We start from the raw sequence: 21,300 nt of genomic DNA, 5'->3' as shown, positions 1-21,300 counted from the left end.
ATCACTCAAGGTCAAAAAACCCCAGCAAGGTGGGCTCCAGGCCTCTTATATGTCCAGCCTGTCTGAAGAGTCAAAGCACTCGGGGTACCAGATGGAGGTGTGTGTCCCTGCACTGGCTTTTGGTTAGGCTCTTCCTGGCCGGGTTCCAGCAGGGGACATCCTCAGCCATTACTGTGACCCTGGGCATGTCAGGGGATGTACCATGGCCTTAATAACTTATCACAAACTGGGTGGCTTTCGGTAGCTGAAATTTATTTGCTGTCAGCACCTGAGGATTCAGGCTCTTCATCACGGTGTCTCAGGGCCTTTTTCGCTCTGCAAGCGCTAAAGACTCCTCCCTAGGTCTTCCCCAGTCAGGAGAGGCTGTAGACTCAAGATACGTCTCTGCTGGTCTTCACCTGGCTTCCACGCTATATCTGGGCTCCTCCTGGCTGCCTGCTTGGCGTTGGATTTCAGACCTCCTGGATGCTTTTGGGAGACCTCGTGTTACGGTCTCTGACTCAATCACAGTGGCCAACACCCCTTTTCCGAATAATATCATGTCCATTGGGGCACGAGCATAGCTTTCGAGGGCTTCTATCCAACCCACTATAGGAGGGAGACTAGCAAATACTTTGTCCTCAGTTACTGGAAAGGTAGGTCAGACCTCAAGAGCAACACCCTGTTGCTACCTCATCTATGGAACTTGCTAGAAGGCACATCCCATCTACTCAATAATGGTATCTTTCACCAACTTTCAAGGATTTCCACGATAGCTGCTAGTGGATGGGGTCTTTACCCAGCTCCCTTTACCCAGGGAGGTTGGGAGGGAGGGAATAGATCAGTAGTTATGCTGGATCTTAGGTCCCTGATAGCCAGGGCTGGGGAGGCCATGCACAGCTTAACAGCCTAGTGCATGCATGCTCCTTGATGTTGAAGAAGCTTGCCGTGCTCCCTCTCCCCCTCCTAGTTTTAACAGAGGAAGGACAGATGCCAGGGATGGCTCAGAAAGTGTTTAGCTGCTTGGCAATGTGTTTGGGTCTTAGCAAAGCTGCCAGAAGGGGATTTAGCAGCAGAAGGGGCCGCACACCCGGCCCAGCCACTTGTCGCCTGTGCATTGAACTGCGATGATTTTGTAATTTGGATGTAATTCCCACATCCATCAAATGAGAATCCTGTGCCCTCCTTCCTCCTGCCCCAGCTGGTTGTGAGGCAGGAAACTCATAGAGAAGCACTAGGCCAGGCCCCCGATTGGGAGCCCCGTGTGCGCACAACAGATGTTCAATAGGTGTTAGTCGTTTTTCCTTGGGCAGAAGAAGGGTGCTGGTACCACAGGTGCTATAAGACCTGGAAGTATCCATGCACCAAAGACAAAGGCCTGGCGGACTGAAGACTGACATGGATTCCATTGAGAAGGTCCTTGTTTCTCTGTGAATCTGGTCTGGCCTTGGCTACTCTGCCCATTGGGGTAGGGTGGGTAAGATAGACCCAGGCTGTAATTGACTGACAGTCAAAAACTGTCTTTCTGGAGTTTTGCAAGGTCAGACTAAGCAGAGACCAGCATGCTGGAAAGAACCCTTGCTAGCTAGCTGGGGAGAGGAACTGAGGATCCAGCCAGTAGCTGAGACACAAGGTAGGACTCCCCAGACCTAAGGCACAAGGCCACTGTGAGCTATGCTTCCCTCCTTCCAGTCCAATCCCAACTGAGGCCCAAGACCTACAGGGCAAAAGTGGCCTCTCCTCAGTCCCCAGGTCACAGAATCAAGAGGAAAAAAATGGCTTTGCATGGTATCACTGTTTGAAAAAAAAAAAAAAAGGTGTGTCATCTAGCAGTCTGTGTCCAGATCAGAAGTTGTGCAGGGGCAAAGAAAGCTGCACCCCACTTTCTGTTCTTGTCCGAGTTGCCAGCAATGGCTTATCATCAGTATATAAGACTTACCCTGGAAACTACATATGGCCAACAACAAATAGTCACAGCAGCATGACTTGAATTGGCACATGTGGGGTTCCTCACGTGCCAGGCTACGGGGGCAGAGGGGACAGGCAACTGGGAGCACAGGAGGTGCCCCATAACCTTATACGTGAGGTTACACTCTGCCTCCTTACATATAGAGAGAGCAGAAACAGTGACACCCAAACCCTTCTCAAGCTCATAGGGCTACTTCAGACCTTCAGCTCTCCCCCTTGATGGGACCTTATCCCCTGATGGACAGCTCCCATGAAGGTTGCTTCCTGGGGCCATCTCCTCATCCCTCATTGGTGCCTCCACATTCAGGTCCTCTTTTGGGTGCTTCCTGAGTGGGCCTAAGGGTTCAAATGCAGGAACGACATGTGTGTAGTTTGGTGAGTGCGTGTGCACTGCACATATGCGATGTGTGTATGCCTGGGGTGTGTGCGTATTTACATGGTGGCATGTTTATACACTTGGGAAGTTTGTGAGTGGCCTGTATTTGTGCCATGGGACAATGAGAAGAAGGCTGGGCTTTAGTCACATTAGTGTAAGGGATAGCATGCAGTGGTACAGGAAGGACAGGGGTTTGGGGCCTGGGCAGCAGTGCAGAGGGTAACCTGGCCAGGTCCTAGTCTCTGCCCTAAGGGGTCAGTGAGTATGTGGACGGTCAGGTCCTGTAAGAAGGTTTCATAGGCTCCCCTGATGAATGGGATGCTATGTGGATGACAGCAAGGGTCAGAGGAAGCCACACAGCCCCATGTGCCCACTGTGTCCCCAGGGTGCTGCCATCTCCTGATATCAGGTACTGTTTGGGGTTTCTTATCTGGAGCTTGCAAATTCATGAGCTCAGCTGAGTGTATTTTGTGTGCATGGGCTGTAATTAACATCACTCTCCATCATCGTGAGGCTATTAAGGAAATACTCCCCAGCCTGTACGAAGACTCTTTCTCATCGCACACAGGGTTTCCACACTTAGCAGAGGTAGAGTAGAGGGGGTGGTGTGTTTCTTTCTCTTATCACACAGAATAATTATCATTTCAGGGTGCTTCCCCGGTGTTGGCTTGGAAAGCAATAGCATTGAGGGAGGAAAGCGGATAGCAGGTGTGGGAAGGATGGGTGCCCACCTGAAACAGTTTCAACAAGGGCACTGGGGAATGAGGGGCATCCTGTGAAACTTCACGTCAATGGGGGTCAGAGACTACAAACAACACAGGGATGTTATCTGGGGCTGGGACATGGGGGCGGGACTTCCTTAAGGATGGGAGGAGAATCTTGCCCACTATCTCCACCCCTGGCTCCTAGCCAGAGCCAAGCACCACCTCCTGCTTTCCTGCTCAAGCCCTCTGGATCTTTTCATTCTATTAGGACTGAGAGGAGATGAGAGTAGCTATCTATTTACAGTTGGCTTGAAGTTCTGCTGCTGTATCAAAAATCATGTCTGGTAAAAAACTAACAGTCTCCAGAGCGTATTTAACCCCACCCGTTTTCAAGCATATTTTATAGGTCACTCTTACTGTCTGGGCCAAGACCAACTTACAAAGCGCTCTCCAGACAATGCCAACACCTGCACCAGCTCCTGGGACTTCACCATTGGTACTAACTCTCCTGGATCAAGGACACCTAGCACTCCCACAGGCTATTTAGGCTGATGCCCAGAGAATAAACACGTATGTGGTCTCTGGGTTTCGCGTGGTCTCCCCTTCTATCTCTTCCCCTCACTATGCTTTCCTGGGGCCACGTGGGAGTACTGCATTAAACAAGGGCATCTTTTATTTGATCTGATTTGGTCTGATTGTAATTATTTGCATTGGTGGAGAGGCTCGTCTTAAAAAATATTTCTAACAGGGAGGAAGTTGGAGTCACCTTATGACTTTTAAGTCCATCGTTGGGGGAGACCAGGACAGGAACACGGAGACAGGAGCTGATACAGAGGCCATGGAGGGGTGCTGCTTACTGGCTTGCTCTTCACGGCTTGCTCAGCCTTTCTTACAGTACTCAGGACCACCAGCCCAGGGGTGGCCCCACCCACAGAGAGCTGAACCCTCCCACATAAATCATCAATTAAGAAAATGCATCACAGGCTTGCCTGTGGGTCAATCAGATGGGACATTTTCTCAGCCTAGGTTCTGTCTTCCCAAATGATGCTGGTTCATGTCAAGTTCACAGACAGACAATCAGACAGACAGACATGCAGCTAGCAGGAAGTGGAATGCTGCCTTGGAGGTTTGTGTCAGGATGGGAGATCTGACATCGGAAACCTGTCTAGAGACTCCAGGACCTAGAAGCTGCAGAACATGAGTACATAAAGAGTTCCCATCTGTTATGGAAGTTGCTATGCTCCTGTCCTGTCCCTAGCGTGGAATCTGTAGTGGCAGGGGTATAGCAGGTGAAGAATGGAGGCCTGTTTTCAAGTTGGAATTCAAGTGTCCAGGCTTTGTCTCCCAGCTATGGATCATAGCCCCGATCATACTATAACCCTCCGTAGCTTTCTGCCCTTCAGTGGGGGTCTCATCTTTCCTTCCTGCTTGTTAACAAATTGAACACTGTCCCACAAACAGAGCCCCGTGAGCTACTCTTAATGCCTACCACATTCACTGCTGTAGGGACAGAGCAAGAGCCTTGTCTACTTGAATGCTACACAGTGAAGGTGTTTTGCAAGGTGCTCATGCATATACCACCAAGGTCATCTCATATCCTGGTTCAGCCTCTCTGAGAAGAATTCCCGAAAGGTTGTGGGTAGCCCCCAAGTTCTCTCTGCAGCCTGGCCTGTGGTAGAGTCCTACTGGTCAAGTGATCCTAACTGGGAACACTTCCAGATCTCCCTTCAGCCCTCACTTCCACTTCCTGTGCAATTGCCCAGTAGCCCATTAACTACCCACCAGACTGGTGCTTCTCACGTTTGGGTTACCCAAGATGCCTGGAGCTGTGCCACCAGTCAGCTGGTACAAGGGTGAGAGACGCCAGTCTCTCTTGCTAACACGAAGCCATGACTACAAGCCAGGTTCTCAGGTGCCATCTGGCATGGCAGTGCCTACCGAGGGCTATTTTGAGTCATGACATCATGCGCTTGCCTGGACTCCCTCAGTCTTCAGTTCCATGTGACAGAGGGGTTGTGAGTCACTGTGTGTGGGAGGACCCTGCTGGGCCAAATCTCCTCTGGTTCTGGTCCATTTTTCCCTTTGGCATAATCGGTCACGCGCCTTCTTTCCAGACCAGTGCCAAGGAGTGCCTTGCAGAATGGATAATCAATTTCAATAATAAGTTAAATGGGTTTGCTTTTGTTCCCAGAAAGACCCTGCCGGGAGAGGGATTTTTAAAAAGACTCCTGGGTTGAGTTTTACTTCTGAACTTGGGCCTCCAGCTGCTTCTGAGCTAATTGAGTATAGAACATGAATAAACATGGATGGGATGTAGTTCTTTACACCCACATAGACCGCAGGGCTACAAACTCTCTGGCTACCTCTAGGGAGTCTCCCAGTAGGCGCTTGAGCAAACACTTCTATAGCCTATGTTGGCAGGACCTCGATGGGTCACAGCAACAGCGTCGCTCTCCACTCTGTTCAGGTGTCATTTCTGAGCAGTTGTTTCTCCTGGAAATACATGGGTGCCAAGATACATGCACACACACACACACATACACACACACACCTCTGAGCATCTAATAGCTGTTCTGTGTCACTGCGACGAACTACCCCAAGAAGTCTTTGTTTTGGCCCTCAGTTTCAGAAAGTGCAGTCTGTCATGGGGAAGGGATGGCTGTGGGAGTGTGTGGCAGAGACTCCTCATGTGGTGGCAGATCAGGAAACAGAAAAAGAAACACCTTCAAAATCTCACCCACAGTGACTTCTGCCAATCAGGCCCTGCCTTCTGAAGGCTCTGGAGCCTTCAAAATGTCATACAAGCTGGGTCTAGATGCTCAGACATTAGCCTTAGGAAGACATTTCAGATTAAACTGTAATATCGTTTAACTGCGCATTGAAAAACCCAGTCTGGAAACCTGTTGCATTCTGGGACAGACCCAGGGCTGTGCTGTCATTGTGAGGTGACTGATTTTATGTCTCTGAGTGGTGTCCACTTTGCTCTTGGCTCTTTAGGCTCATAACAGAACGTGCTATATAGAGTTCAGTGAGTGAGTGTTTGTTTATTGAATGAATGGCTGGATGGATAATGAGCAAACAGTGCTAAGCTTCTTTGTATCATTTGGCTCTTCATTGTGAGGATGGACTCCCTCGGGATACCGGTGGGACATGCGAGGGCCAGCTCAGGCTGGCACATCACTCGTCATGATTCATAAGCATGCTGGTGGCCTGCCTTGCTGGCTCCATGCGTGTAATGGAAAGACTATCAATCGGGTGCCAGTCAAGGAGCCTTTCACACGGGGCTTCAGTCTCGGTGACATGACAGGAGCCCCACATAAGTGATCCTCTCTTTGATAAGTCCTCAAAGCACCTATAAACATCTTTGCAGTGTGGTATCTGAGAGCTCCTGGCGCTGTAACCAGGGGACATTTCTTGACTTGAAAACTAGATCAAGCCCTTGTTTTGCATTTAGAGCCATTTCGTAGTGAAGCTCTGTGGTGTAACGCCGTGCACACACATAGCCAACAAGCTGCTAGGTCTGTGAGGGCTGCATAGGGAATGGAAGGGAGGCAGATTCGAACCCTGTGTCTGATCAGCCAGTGCGTGCAAAGGCAGGACAAGCCAACCACATGGCTTGAAGTTTCTTCTCTCTGCTTTTCCTGTAGTACCAGGAGAATAGGGTACTCTATTGTGCACAGTGTGGCTCCCCACAGATCTCATTTCAAATCGACGGCTTGGGGTAGCCCGACCATTTCTTGTTGAATATGGAAGACTTTACCATTTAGAAAGACAACTAACAAACTCCCTTACCAGCTTACTAACTAACCAACATACATACCTACCGACTAACCAGCCCATACAAGCAATTTGCCAATCCATGCATCAGCTACCCAAGCTACTCACCAATTTACCAACTAACTAACCCACCCACTAGCTTACTAGCCAAATGACCATAAACTAACTCATCCAACCAACTAACCAACCCCCCTCCCAACTGATTATTAACTCACCCACTTACAAAGTAACTCTTACCAACTAGCTCACCCAGAGGCTTATCAGGTAACAAATCTACCCACAAATTAACCAACTTGCCCATTCATCACCAACTAACTATCTGACGATTGACTTACTACTAACTAACTAACAAAACTAACCTCCTACAACTGACTAACATATCCATCCATTAAACTGCTAATTAACACACCTACCAACTAACCAACCCACCGGGAGAGGTCAGGTCCACCCAGGGCAACCTTCCCCTATCTTAGCACCCAGCCAGCTGACTAGTGCAGAGTTTTGTGTCAGACTTCGGACTCCTTTTTGTGGCAGCTAATTTGATGATGAATGTGCCAGACTGACTCAATGACGCCCTGCTCACCCTGGGAAGGGATTCTGCAGTGTCACTGTAGCATGTAGGTCTCCAGGTAGGCTCACAGCTCCGCCATCTTGTTTGGAGCGCTGGTTCAGAGCACATGTCTCCCACAGTGCTGTATCGAGCATGCCAGAGCACGGTTTCAAAAGTGTGTTCCGCGTGTCCACAGACCCATGGGTTTTAGCTAAACCCTTCCATCCAAACAGTTTCTTGGACAAAAGCAACATTGAGAGATCTTGTGAAGATGAATGTGGAGTTTGAAGCCACAGACAACACTGGCGGAGCAGGGAAAGACATATTCTTATGTTAAATGTGCCCACTTTGGCTCAGTGGGAAGGGGTTAGGAGCTGTCCAGCATCCTCAGCTGGCCCACATACTAGGTTGCATGGTACCAGATGAAGGAGTCAGTGTTGGTTGTTGCTGGTGCCCTTTAAGGCTTTAGCAGTGACCTAGGAACAGCGTCATTCTGGCTTCTTAAACTTCTCCCTTCCTCCCCATCAGGAAGCACATGTGTGTCTGGGGCAGAGTGTGGTCACCTGAAGACCACCTCCTGGGGACAATAGAGGGACCCGAGTGTTTTCACCCTTTGGGAGGTTTAGCTGCAGCCTTCCTCTCTCTTTATTTGGGACTCCTAAAGGACATCAGTCAGTTACCCACTCCCCTAACAGCCAGCAGTCCTTGGGCTATGCTGCTTGAAGCTGTGAGCATAGGAACAGGGTGAGTCTGTAAGTTCAGCCTCTCTCTGATGATGCTCTGAGTGGCCTGGGGGTGCCCTGAAGTCTCGCTCAGCTTGTCCAGGGTGCAGGGAAGGACCTTTGTAGGGCAACTTCATGTTTCCCTCAGCTGACTGTGGAACTCTCTCGGTGAGGCCGTTGGCTTCTCACTGAACATTCCTCCACACTTGGGAGCCCATCCTTTCAAACCTGTCGTCTGTTAGTTCAGTCATACCCATCGGATGCCCATCCCATATCACACTCTGGCTCCTCCATGCTGAACATAGTGTGGGGATGGTACAGGTGTGGTTGGAGCCCTGGCAGAGCTTGGGAAAGCCACAGGTATTGCTAATAAGAGGTGCGGCTGTAGTGTGCCCGTTGGTGGTCAGTAGCCCCATCTCGTCTGCATGCACAATCCCTTTCCTGTCCTTGTCACCCCTCTAGCCACTCTCCCATGATGTCAGCCAATGCTCTCCCCTTTCTACTGCCCCCACTATCACCCAGACACATTTCATAGCTGGCCTGTCTTCTTGGACCATCAAAGTTGCTGATATGCCTCTCTTGTCTTGCCCTTGCAATAATTGTCCTTCCCAGACTGCAATAGGAATCTTCAATAGTGTATGACCACACTGCTTATAAGAGCTCTCTATCCCTCCACGTGTCCTCCAGGATGCTGGAGACCTGGGTACCACGGGGTAGTTCTGCCTGCTCTCCTCTCTGGCTGCTCCTTCCAGTATAATTCTGTTGCATACTAAGCTGTCCAGCTCCTCTCATGGCTGCTTCCTGCCCGTGTCACCAGCTGTCAAGTTCCTTTCAGCCCAGCCCTGGCCTGCCCTCACTCCATCTGAAGTGTCTCTTGAAAAATCCCCCTCGGAGATAATAATCAGTCTTCCCTATTGTTCTTCTATGCCTCCGCCCTTGTTGTCCCCTCGGCATCACTTAGGTGCAGTAGCTTGTTTACAGTGAAGTGCATCCTGTAAAGAGCCTGATTCTAAAGTCACTGAGGAGCTGAAATTACCCCTAAAGCCCTCTGAGCTCTGGAAGAGCCATGCACAAGGCTTGGTGCCAGGAGGTATACACATGAGCGGTACATTTGTGCACGTGTGCGCATGTGTGTAGATACCAGTATGTGACTGTGTGTTTCTTTGAACTCATCTCTGCCGAGGGCCCCAAGCTGTGCATGTACCGGAGGGCTCTGGCTCATCTGAGTGCTGCCATTCATGTCCTTGTCAGTTCAGGCCAAATCTTATGCATTCAATTTCCACAAGATCCTTTTGGGGTCCCTAGAAGCTGGGGCAGACACAGCATCTCTCTCCGGTTTCTTGCTCAGTGCAGAGTCTCTTACACCCTTATCTGACTTGAGTGGCCCCAGGTGGCTGTACCTTGCCTAACCCTCTGGTTTTAGCTCAGTATGACCATCATAGCCTAGGACCACGGTGTAGCCCATACCCAGTTCAGAGGCCCCTCTGTGATCTAGGCCTTGAGCTCTGACTTTGCTTCAGATGGGTGTCATCTCTTGCCTTCTTTCCGACTAGAATATGCTTGCAGCTGCAGATAACACACGCATCTGTATGTTAGGTCAGCATTTCCTGGTATGTGTAGCAAAGGGGGTGGGGCTCACACGCCTCTGCCTGTAGATGTATTCTTCTCAGGTAGCTGGAAGCTCCGCAAGAGCAGAAAGTGCTTAGGTCCTAGTCGTCATTGTTCCTTTGTGCTCCAAACAGAGCCTGCCACTCAGGAAACCCCTGTTTCTACTGCTGACAGATGAGAATTTCCAAATAAAGTTGTTGGGGGTGGGTGGGGTACCCACGGAGGACACTGACAGCTTCTGTGCCTTCTGAACTCGCTTATTCTTCTGTTCCCACCGCGTGAGCTTCCATAGGGCTCTCTGTGCAGGGAGAGAGAAGGCACACCCCTTTGTAGTAATAGCCTTGTTTGCGGGAACATTTAAGGAACCACTCTGGGATGTTTCTTCCTGCCGTTTTCAGGGTGGCCAGAGCAATGTTGGGTCCCTGTTGTAGAAACCCAGGGTGCTGTTTGATGAGCACAGTGATGAGGTGAATAGGAAGTGAGAAGATGCCTAGGATAGAGGTTTTCCTGAACAGGGGGTCATCAAGCTGGGTGGGTCAGCCTCTGCAAGCTCCCTGGATGGACATGGGCCAGGGAGAGAGACAGGGCATTGCATATAGGGTCTAGGTGTGTGGGTTGTTCCAAGTGCTACTGGTCAGAGGCTACAAATGCGTGTACTTCCAGCTGCAGCCCCCCATGTCCTCTGAGTCCTCTCTGGTCCTGTAAACAAGCGACTCTCCTTCCACGCACAGCTGTGCTCAAAGCACTCTGCACACCAGGAAGGAGTCACTTCTTCATCTGTGCTCTGGAGGCTCCTATCCCAGGAGGACATGGAAGACCTCTGGATGTCTCTGGGACTGTCCAGGTTGGCTCTCACTCTAGGCACCCCTGGGTCTTTAGGATCTGCCACATGGAGGTATCCATGAACTCTAGTGTGTGCACCCAGGAGGGTCTTCTATTGTGCACAGTTGTGTGTCACATGTAACTGTGTGTGCCCTTGAAGACACTGGGTCCTTGCTTTTTAGTCTTGTCGTTGCTGACATGTTTTCAACTAGCTTTTCCTTCTTCCTCCTCTTTCCTACTTAAGGAACCGATACTTTATTTTGCTCAAATTCATATTTGAAGCACTAAGCCCAGCCCGTCTGCTGCCTTCCCCCACCCCCTGTTCCTCAGGATTCTTGGGACAGGGATAAGATCCCTTGGGTTAAGGAGGGAGACCCACAGCCTTCTTCCAGTTCTTTCCCAGGGTGTATCACTCTCCCTCAGGCAGGGGAGGAAGTCAGGGGAGCGTGAGGTAATCGAGCTTGCGCACAATTTATTAACTCTGACTTGTAAATTAAAACACCAGTGGTACAAATTAGGGCTGAATGGAGAGCAAATGAGACACTGTCTCTCCTCTCCTGGCCTGGAGTGGAGCATCTCCAAGTCACAGTGGAAACCTTCCCAGGGCTGTGCGCGTGGTTCAGGACTCGCTAGCATCCTGGCTCTGGGTCTCGTGAGAGGAGACCCTCAGATCTACGGGGCTGCCTGCCTGGAAAGGCTGTGGCATCTGGCATCCGTGCCCTACTCCCAGACTACATTCTATCCCAGAGAGGGTGGACTAAAGGGAGACCCTTGGTCCAAGAATCAGCTCAGAGCCAGGCTGGCGGACAGCTTCCTGCATGTGTTCGCACTACCTGTGAAGTCATGTTCTGGACATCTGGAACCTCTGTCCAACCGCATTTGTGTCTGGAGTTTCTCGAAGTCTGAGTCGTTGCTGGCTCCACCATGGGGTGGCAAGGCAGGAGGCCAGGACTCTATTAGCAGGCAGGCTCGCTGGAGCAGAGACGTGTCTTTATCAAGCTCCCCTGGGGTCCCCTTGCCTGCTGCCCTTGATGAGTTTAAATCACACCAATCAATTCTGGCCACACAGGCCCCAGAGGGAGGCCAGGATGGAGCAGCAATCACTCCTTGACCTTGACCGCAGCTGCCAGGGCTCTGTTAACCCAGGACAGAGGGCTTGACTGTGCACCAGGGGACTGCTCATCTTGGCTAGATTTCCTTCACAATAAACTGTGGGTTTATAGGAGCGGGCAACATCACCCCTGTTGTACCCCAGTTTCTTCAATCACCCTCATTCCCTTCCTTGCTCTTGGTGCCCACACACTTGGGCTCTGGTCATCACATGACCTTAGCCTTCCACAGGTGGAAGGACTCAGGCCTCAGGACGTGGGGTGTAAGCTTGAGGTCAGGCCTCTGTATGCAGGCAGCATTGAGGCCTGCTGTGTGCTGCTGATGGCTCGTGAGTGGGCTCAGGGATGCTCCTGTCCGGTGGGGAGGTGGGAGGACCCGGGATAAAATGTGGTCTCTAGCTGCAGAGTGACAGGAGCCTGAGGAGAACATAGAGGGCATAGTGTAGGCTGAAGGGGCAGGCAGGCAAGGTGAAGGAGAGGGTTCTGGGTAGCGTAGTAACTAACTTCCTGCTTTCTCACGCACCTGCAGGGACATCCAGGGCTCTCTGCTCTTCAGGCCACCTTCCTGTCTCTGCCCACACAGTCCTTGTGACTCTGCCATTCTCTAACTACAGCCAGGGACAAAGCCATGTCTAGCATCTTCAGGCCGCCTCTACCGCCCCTCAATCATTCTGCATGATGCTCAACAGATATTTCCTTTTGCCTCCGCCCACTATTCGGATGGCGCAACTGGGTCTCTGGGGTGTCTTAAACATGGTCTCAACCTCCCAGGTAGCTTCCTGGTGGAGCAGAGTTGGAAACACCATGCACTCCGGTGTTTGCTACATCAAGGACTCAGTGGACTGTTTGTTCCATAAGTGGAGGGGTACTGTGGTGTTCGACCTGTAGTAGATGGACCACAGGGACCCATCACCATCATCACAAGGGGTTCTGAACGGGGTGACTATCACGTTTCTCTGTAAAGCAGAGCCTTTAGTCAGGGTGGAGCTGGAACTGACTGGTGCTGAAAACTGGCTGACGCTGTCTTGAGCTGGTGCTGCCTGGAGTTGGAATTTGCTGGAGTTGGTGCTAGCTGGAGCTGATGTTGACTGGAGCTGGTGCTGGTGCTGGTTGAAGCTGGCTGGAACTGGAGTTGGCTAGAGCTGGAGTTGGCTGAAGCTAGGAGCTGGCTGGTGCTGGAACTAGCTGGTGCTGGAGTTGGCTGGAGCTAGGGCTAGCTGGTATAGGAGATCACTGACTGGATGCTAGGGTTGGCCTGGGCCATTCCAGGAAAGGCTGGTGAAACTGCCAATGCCTAGTCAATAGCTGGAAACAGGCCACGGTGGAGCCCTGCTGTTTTCCTCCAAACATGCTTTGTGATCATCCGTAGCCTCTCTATTGACAACCTTTGTGTACTGATGTGGTGTCTGAAAAGCTTGTATCTTGTAGCTGTATCCCCTGCCCGTGTTGGCCCTGGCCATGGCCATACCATCTGCCTTGGAGGGAGAGCATGCGGGAGCAATCTTGTCACTGGTGATGGTGGATGAGCGCGAGGCTCTCCAGCAAGGTCTTGCCCAGTGGCTCGGTACTTGGGGATGTGATATCATGCAGGGTAGAGGTCATGACACTGACCATACCTCCCATTTCCAGGCACAGCAGTCTGTTGGTGGCTTACATGGCCTGGGGTTGAATCCATTCTTCTGCTCTGAGCCCAGGTTCAATCAGAGCTTGCTCAGAGGACCCAGCCTTCTAGCAGGCTCCTCCCACCTCCTCCTCAGGTATCTTGGCTAAGCCATGTGATTTTCATATAGAAGCTGTCTCTCCCTGAACCATTTGGCATGTGACCTGCATCTACTTTGCTTCTTTACGATGTCCCCAGCTTCGAGGCCTAGCCCCAGCACCGAAAGGCCTCTCAGCATGCTGATGGAATCCAGAGTGATTGTGTAGCTGTCGTGACTGGTAGGAGGCACGGCATACTGTGTCTATGTTATGTCCATCATCACACGTGGTCAGCTCTCCCACTGTGCGATGTCATTGCCATCTTGTATGTGTGCGGTGGTCACCTCAGTCCCTATGACATCACTTAGCATTGTCTTGAGTGCCCCACAACCACAATGACATGTGTGCTGTTACATGCCCCACTGAGCATCACTACTACCACTGCTGGGACTTACTGTCCCTTCCATAGCACTGGCGTGTCGTGTCATACCCAATGTTTTCCCAGGGATAGCTGTGGCTCAGGTCACTCTGCGCCTGGCATTTTTTCCATCATGACTAGTTTATATTCTCACCCTGAGGTTGAGCAAAAAAAAAAATATTGAATCAATTGTTTTTAATTATGTCCATCTTGTATCGTTTAGGTTACAGGCACCGTTCAATATTGCTTTACAGTCCAACAGCCGTGGGAACATTGCTCAATATCCCGATATGGAATACCAGAGTTTTCTTTCTGTTTAACTCATAAACTAGTCTAAAAAGTGCCATATTTTTCCGCTTCGATTGCTGTCCTCTCCCTTTACAGCTCTGCACATTGCTCTGGCTACAGAGCAAGGCTTTGAAAAATGCTAATGATGGTGTTTAGTTTACTACCCCAAGGGCTGTCTGAACAACAGCAGCCAGTGGGAGGGGCCGCAGAGCCCTGGGTATGTGGGCATGAGGGGAAGAGAGCCTCCTCCGGCCTCTCGGGGAGCCCTTCTGAGGTCACTGCTGCTGGTTTCCTGCAGGGAAAGAGTCGGCAAACGGGGCTGAAGGCCCCACAGCCCAGAAGTCCAACCCTCTCCTAGATAAGGCAGGGATCAGCATTTAACAATGGGACAAGCAGAGACGCAGGCCAATTTAGAGTCTTCCTGGCTGTCTGAGCCCATTTCTCTGAGTTTGGGTCTCACTATTTCTGAGATGAATCAAACGGGCTGAACTTGTAGGTCCTTTGGCGGGTGAGAGGAAGTGACCTTTGGCCAGCTTCTCAGTTCATGTGGATCTGCTTGGAACCTCTGAAGATGTGATCAGATAATTAGAGTCACCAGGTGGTGTGAACATCCTGGGGTGCCACCTCCAGGCATAGCATGGTTGCTCCATTTGCAGAGGCGCATGAATGACCCTGCACACAGTTCGTGCAGAAGGTGAGGCAGTTGCTGAGGGAGACAGGGCAGAGGCTCAGAACCTCACAGTCCTCCTTGAGAGGATGACCTGTCTGTTCTCCCAGTCTCTTCTCCTTCACTCTTGGACCAGACTGTGTCTACTCTCTGTGCCCCTGTGACTGGCTCTTAGCCCTGTGGACACATGTCCCACCCCCAGGCACCTGACAAAGTAGCCTGGACTGGAGAGGCACGGGGTCTCCAGATACAGAAGACATGGTCTTGGAAGTGCTCTCTGCCGATAGCCTTGACAACCCCCAGAGCCTGGCCGACCAGACCCTCATTTCAGGGAAGAAAAATGCCTGGCTGTGTATAAAAAGGCCCAGCAGACCCCCACTGCGAGAACCAGGCTGTTCAAAGAAAAAAGATGCTTCCTGAGGGCTCCGGGCGTGCTGACGAGCTAAAAACCCAGCACTGCAGATATATGCTTTTCAATAAGTACTGATATTGGGCACAGGACAGAGAAAATAATCCATTTCACCCTGCAGGAGCGGCCAGCAGGAGAGCAGCCCTTCTCTTATTTATTTATTTCCTTTGGAAAGGAGGCTGTGTGAGGAGATGCTGCAGCCACAACCCGCCTGGTCCTCCTGGAGCTGCAAGCCCAGGGTAGGGCTGGAGGTGAACCACTCCCAGCCCCTTTCAGCTGGGCACAGGCAGTGGCAGGGGCAGGGCTGGGACAGCTTGGGTGAATGGGAAGTGCTGCCCAGGGATGGGATCTGTGTTCTGGATCTGTGGAGCTCTCAGCTGATGCTGGAGAGAGAAGAGAAGCTGCAGTGAAGGCTACTGAGTCTGAGTCTCCTGGGGTCTTCTGAGTGGGCTTCTGGAGGTTTCTGGGCTCCTCAGACTTTGTGATCCCTGAAGCAGTTGCCAAAGTAGATGTCCCATGGACAAGGATGTCTGAGACCTTAGGAGAATTAAGAAGCTGGCTTCTTGTCTGTGCCCAGGTCTTCACACAACCTTCAGCAGAGATGAGCCCCCCCTCTCCACTTTAGCCCTGTTGCTGCTGTTGATGGTAACGTCCAAAGCAGGGGCCACCTCCCATGACCAGAGCCCATCATAGCAATTCTCAAAGATCTTGACCCTATGAGAAATTCCACTACAGACTAGGGTTCCCTCTGTTGAAGAAAAGGGGTCAAGATACAGGAAAGGGGCACTGTAAGGTCACCTAGTATGGACACCCAGCCTACCTAAAGTGACTGCCAGTCCAGGATTCACCCTGACCCCAGGCTGACAGACACATGCTTCAAAGCAGACCAACCTCCTGCTATTTTACTCAAGGACACTCTATGGCCGTCCCTTAGCTTCCAGTCATGGTGGGTGTCATGGCTTCATGCTTCCTGTCCCCTGACTGTTACTCATGTCATAGAACTTTTCTTGTATCTCCCACACTGGTCCCCACCTCTGCCTTTAACTGCTGTTGCTTTTCCAGATCCTCTGTCTCTGGATACTGGCTTCCTGTTTGGAGAAGCCTTGCCAAGACCTCCCTCCTCTATAACTTCATACTCTAATCTGAATTAATTTATCCCACTCCGTTCCTCAGCACCCATTGCTTCTCTGGTCCTCTGGGGGCAGGCGCCTGTCTTGGCCCAGTGTGCTATTTAACTTCTTTGTGGTTGTGGTTAGATATCTGAGAGGAGCGATGTAAAGAAGTAACGATCAATTGTTTTAGTTACAGCTCAGCTCACGGTTTCAGATGTTTTATTCCAGAGCTGACCAGCTCCATTTTTTTTTCCCCTCCAGGTTGGGGTAGGATGGAAGTATGTGAAAGAGCCAAGTTGCTCATCGTATGTTGTTTAGGAAGAAAAGAGGAGGTAGGAAAGGGGGCATGGGAAAAGGTTGCTTATAGCTGAATTTTTTTTTTCTGTCTTGCCTGGTCTAGCTGAGCTAGTTTCTCTCCCACCCGCTGGTCACCGCAGGCACTTATTAGATAATCACTCAGAGGCTAATATTAAATATAATTGCTTGACCAATTGCTCAGGATTATTACTGGCTAGCTTTCTCTTATAAATTAACCCATTTCTACTAATCTGTGTAACACCACTTGGCCACTACATTACCTCGGTTCTGGTGTCTTTCTCCTTAGGCTGCTACAGGCATCTCTCTTCTTGGGTGACTGGTTTACATTCCTTCTGACCCCACCCTTCTTCTGCTGTATATCTGCTTGGATTTCCCACCTAGCTGTATTCTGTCTTGCCATAGGCCAAAGCAGCTTTAATTATCAACCAATGGGAACAACATATATTTACAGCCTATGGAAGGCCATCCCAGCACAGATGCTGTGCACAGACACTCTCGTATGATCCGCTTCTTCCAGCTTGGCCCTATCTCCCCTTTTCAGCATCTCCCAAAATAGCCCCACCAGCTAGGACCAAGTCCTAAACATGTGAGTATGTGGGGGTCATTGCATTGTCACACTGCAGTGTTCCGTCCCTGGTCCCTAAAGCATCATGGCGATCTTATAATGTAGAATGCTTCTGGCCCATTTCAACCCCTCTCCCACCTTACTAGCCCCAGCAATGTTCCAAAGCCCAAGTCCAGAGCAAACTCTTTGTTGTGAGCCTAATTTTTCTGCAAAAGAAAAAAAAATATTATATACTTCGAAGATACAATGTGAAGAACAAACATCCCCATTCCTAAGGGGAGGGTTCAGAGAACTGAAAAGAATAATTGGATGAAGCAACGGAGTGGATCTGAAATTCCGTAGCTCCACGTCCAAACTTTGAAGCTCATAGAGTCTTGAATAGATGGAGCTTTTCTGTCCCAACCACTTGCTTCCAAATAACTACTCAGAGTTTTAGCATTAATTGTAAATGCTCAGGCTTATTACTAACTAGCTCTTACATTTTAAGTTAACCCATATTCCTTATTTATGTTCTGCCATGTGGCAGAACCTTTATTAGCATGGCATGTTCACCTCCATTTCTCTCTGCATCTGGCTAGCTACTCCAGATTCTGCCCTTCTCCTTCCCAGCATTCTAAGTTTGGCTCTGCCACCTAACCTTATCATGCATAACTTGTTTATTAAGCCAATCACAGTGACATATATTCACACAGCATAAAGGAATATTCCACAGTCTTGATGAACCACCCCTACCACTCCTACCACCTTGTGGCCTGTAGCTCACATGACTCTTCTCCTGGACTCACTCTGCTCGTTGCCTACAGCTCTGCCCAACAGATGTTTCTCGAGTCCCCAGCACCCTGGGGTCTCCCCTGTAGCCCATGCATCACTGTCACAGCGTTACCCCTACCCAAATCTTGACTTTAGGGACATGGCCCTATCACGTGTTGCCTGCCCCCTCCCTCGGGGACTTTCCTTTGACATCTGTGACCATGTAGCTTTTACATCCTGTATGACTGTAAAACCAGCAGCACATGGAGATCACCAAGGTGCTCAATGGAGAGTTGTCAAGCCCTTTGGGCTAAGGCTGTATTGTATTTTGAGTGCCTCATGGCTGAGCACATTGTGAGGAATCCTGGGAAGCATACTATTCACGTCAGTAGGGTGCCCTGCCACTCTCTTCTGAGGGAAACAAACCTGTTTACTGTTAGGCCTATGATAGTCTTGAGACGTCCTCAGGACATCTTTCCTATTGGTTGCAAGTATTTGGAGTTATTTATTCATCTGTATGTGTATGTATGCTCACATATATGTGGGCACATTATATGTCTATGGAAGCCAGGGGTTGGCCTTTGTGTTATTACTAAGGAGCCACTGTAAATTACATTTATAATGTATATGGGTGTTTTGCCTGTGTATATGTCTGTATATCATGTGTGTGCCTGGTGCCCAGGAAGTATGTCAGAGATCCTAAAACTGGAGCTACAGACAGCTGTGTGCTGCATTGTGGGTACTCAAAATTGAAACTGGGTCTCCCAGAATAACAAGCAAACAAGAGCTTTTAATCACTGAACCATCCCTCTAGCCTCTGGTCCCAATTTCAAACCCCTCTGCTTTGTTTCTTGTTCCCGGTTCTCATTTTCAGCCTGGCTGAAAGCATCCAGTAGCATTCATGCTGTAGCCTGGGCATCCTTGACATGACCTCCATTCTAGAACTAGTCCATTGCATCTGAACTTCAGCTCCTACACAGCCTCTTCAAGACATAGACAAATCCCTTGGCACTGTGTAATACACAAAACCTCTAGTCCAGTTCCCAACAGTCTTTGTGTGCTTTTGAGATTCCAGGAGCACAGTCTTTACTCTCTGGATTCTTGTTGGCAGTCTGTTCTTCTGTGCTCCCTGCAGAGTTCCTCACTGAGCTCTGTCTAGTCTGTGTAGTCTCTAGTCTGATTTTAGGGATCTGACCCTGTCGTGGGTTATCTTTCATTTCCTGGATATCATTTCCAAAGGCATCCTGATCATATTGCCAGGCAACAACTCCACTTCTGGTTACAAATGGTTTTTGTGTGTTTGTTTGCTAATTTTTTGTTGCTGTGACCAGATACCTGAAAGAAACAATGTGGAGGAGGAAGGCTCTATTCTCCCTCGCCCTTTCAGAGGTTTGAATCCATGTGTAGCCAGCTCCATTGTTTCTAAGCTATGGTAAGGCAGAACACTGTGGTAGAAGGCTATAGTGGCCAGAAAACATGATACTCCACCATTGGTGACCTCCATGGAATGCTAGTTTTATAGGTATAGAAATGCAAAAGTAATGAAAGCTTCTACCCAGGTGTTAAAGAAAAGTTTACGTCTCCAAACCACATGTGACAGGGTCAGATCCCTAAAAGCAGGACCTGAGACTGTCAGGAGTGAAGCTTTGGTAGACGACTCCTTCAGGGATATGCTGTCAGTCACCCGTTCCTCCAGGAAGACACCCCCCAACACACACACACACACACACACACACACACACACACACACACACACACACACCTCTTAACATTTCCTGTTCCACCCAAAATAGTAACACACAAGTCAGTGTGTCGGGGAGAGACCCTTCATGTTCAAACCATAGCACCCCGTCCACATCCCCCAGTCAACCCCCAAGAATGATAGAATTTGCGGACCTCCGTGTCTCCTCCAGGGAGGCCTGCTGTCCACTCAGCCATTCTTCTGGCATCTTTACCTATATGCATTGTGCCTCCTGGGGTCAGTGGTGATGATTCAAGGTCTGGGAAGCACCTGGGGCTTACCCAGAGCAGCTCACCGGGGTGATGTCATTCAGAGGGTTCAGGCCAGTGCTGTGTGAGGGACACTTCCAGGGCCCACCCTGTCCTTTCCCAACAGGGCTGGCCTCAGCCTGGAATCTGCCCATGAACTCATCTTATATGGGTGACCCTGCCTCCTTATCTCCTGTCTTACCCTCAGCTAGAGCCTCCTGGACGAGGTCTCAGGACCCAGACTGCATCATTCTGCAGGATTATAGGTGGGCAGTACTCTCCAGGGAATCGGGCACAGGGCACGGAGGACTGCCTGCCTGCCTACGGCTGTCTGTGGCTAAGATCTGGACAGGATGTACCTGTGGGTGGGTGAGAGGTAAAGGACTGGGCTTAACACGGAGGTCAGGAACACTTTGTGTCCCAGGGCATGGGAAGCTGACAGGTGCTGGGAGAAAGTTTCATAAACATGACTTGGGGGTTCAGATTCACTGCTAGGCTGGTCAGCCAGGGGCCAGAAGTAGGAGTGTTATATAGGGTAGAAATTTGTTCTGGGGTTCCACCATCCAGAAGTTGATTCCAGCTTTTTTTAAAATTAATTAATTAGTTAATTAATTAATTGGTTCTCTGGAGTCCAGGTAAGGAAATCTTTGTTCTGAGGAAGCAGCTGGGGAGCTGGGATGGTAGATGGGGTAACGGAGGATGAAGTGCCTTGGTCCCTGGCATGGGTCATCTGCCTCGTTCCCAGCCACAGATTTCCCCACCCTACTCTCTAAAGCTCCCATGCTGTGTATGCAGGGGTTTCTCAGCCTGCCCCCCCCTTTCATCTCAGCTCTTTTTTCTTCACCTTGTAAAATCTGTCATTTGCTATTAAATGTTGTTTATAGTGTTTCTGCAAGGATAAAATTTTTTTCTTTATTTTTTATGTAGTAAGATCGAAAAAAATCTATCAATCTTCCCTTTATGGTGTGTTTATGGGTGATGTGGTGGGGAGGGGCTGCTCAGCTGCCGCTGGGAAACCCTTCCCCACCGCTCTGGCCCCCACATACACAGTGGAGTCTGCTCACCTCTGCCTCTGCCTGGCCTGAACATTTCATTGGCTGATGAGGTGAGGAAGTCCAGGAGTGAGGGGCTGTGTGGGCCTCACAATTCAGTCTCCACCCACCTGTACAATGAAGTAAATCCTGGGACAAAAGGGCCATCTCTAGTTCCTGTTATTCCTCCCCCACCACGCCATTTCTGTCCCTCATCACTCTCTCCTTCCCTCCCCCTGTACCCCCTCCACCGTGTGAGTTTGTGTTTGTGTGTATGTGTGCTTGTGTGTATATGTGTGTTGGGGGATGGGGGTGTGGGTGGGTGGGTTTATTCATGTGAGCAGGTGAATGCATGCAGAGGTCAAAGTTGACGTTGGATGTCTCCCCAATTTCTCTCCTCTCTCTCTCTCTCTCTCTCTCTCTCTCTCTCTCTCTCTCTC

This window comes from Microtus ochrogaster, chromosome 15, assembly GCF_000317375.1.
Source record: "Microtus ochrogaster isolate Prairie Vole_2 chromosome 15, MicOch1.0, whole genome shotgun sequence".
Taxonomy (NCBI): Eukaryota; Metazoa; Chordata; class Mammalia; order Rodentia; family Cricetidae; genus Microtus; species Microtus ochrogaster.
This window is presented reverse-complemented; position numbering follows the sequence as displayed.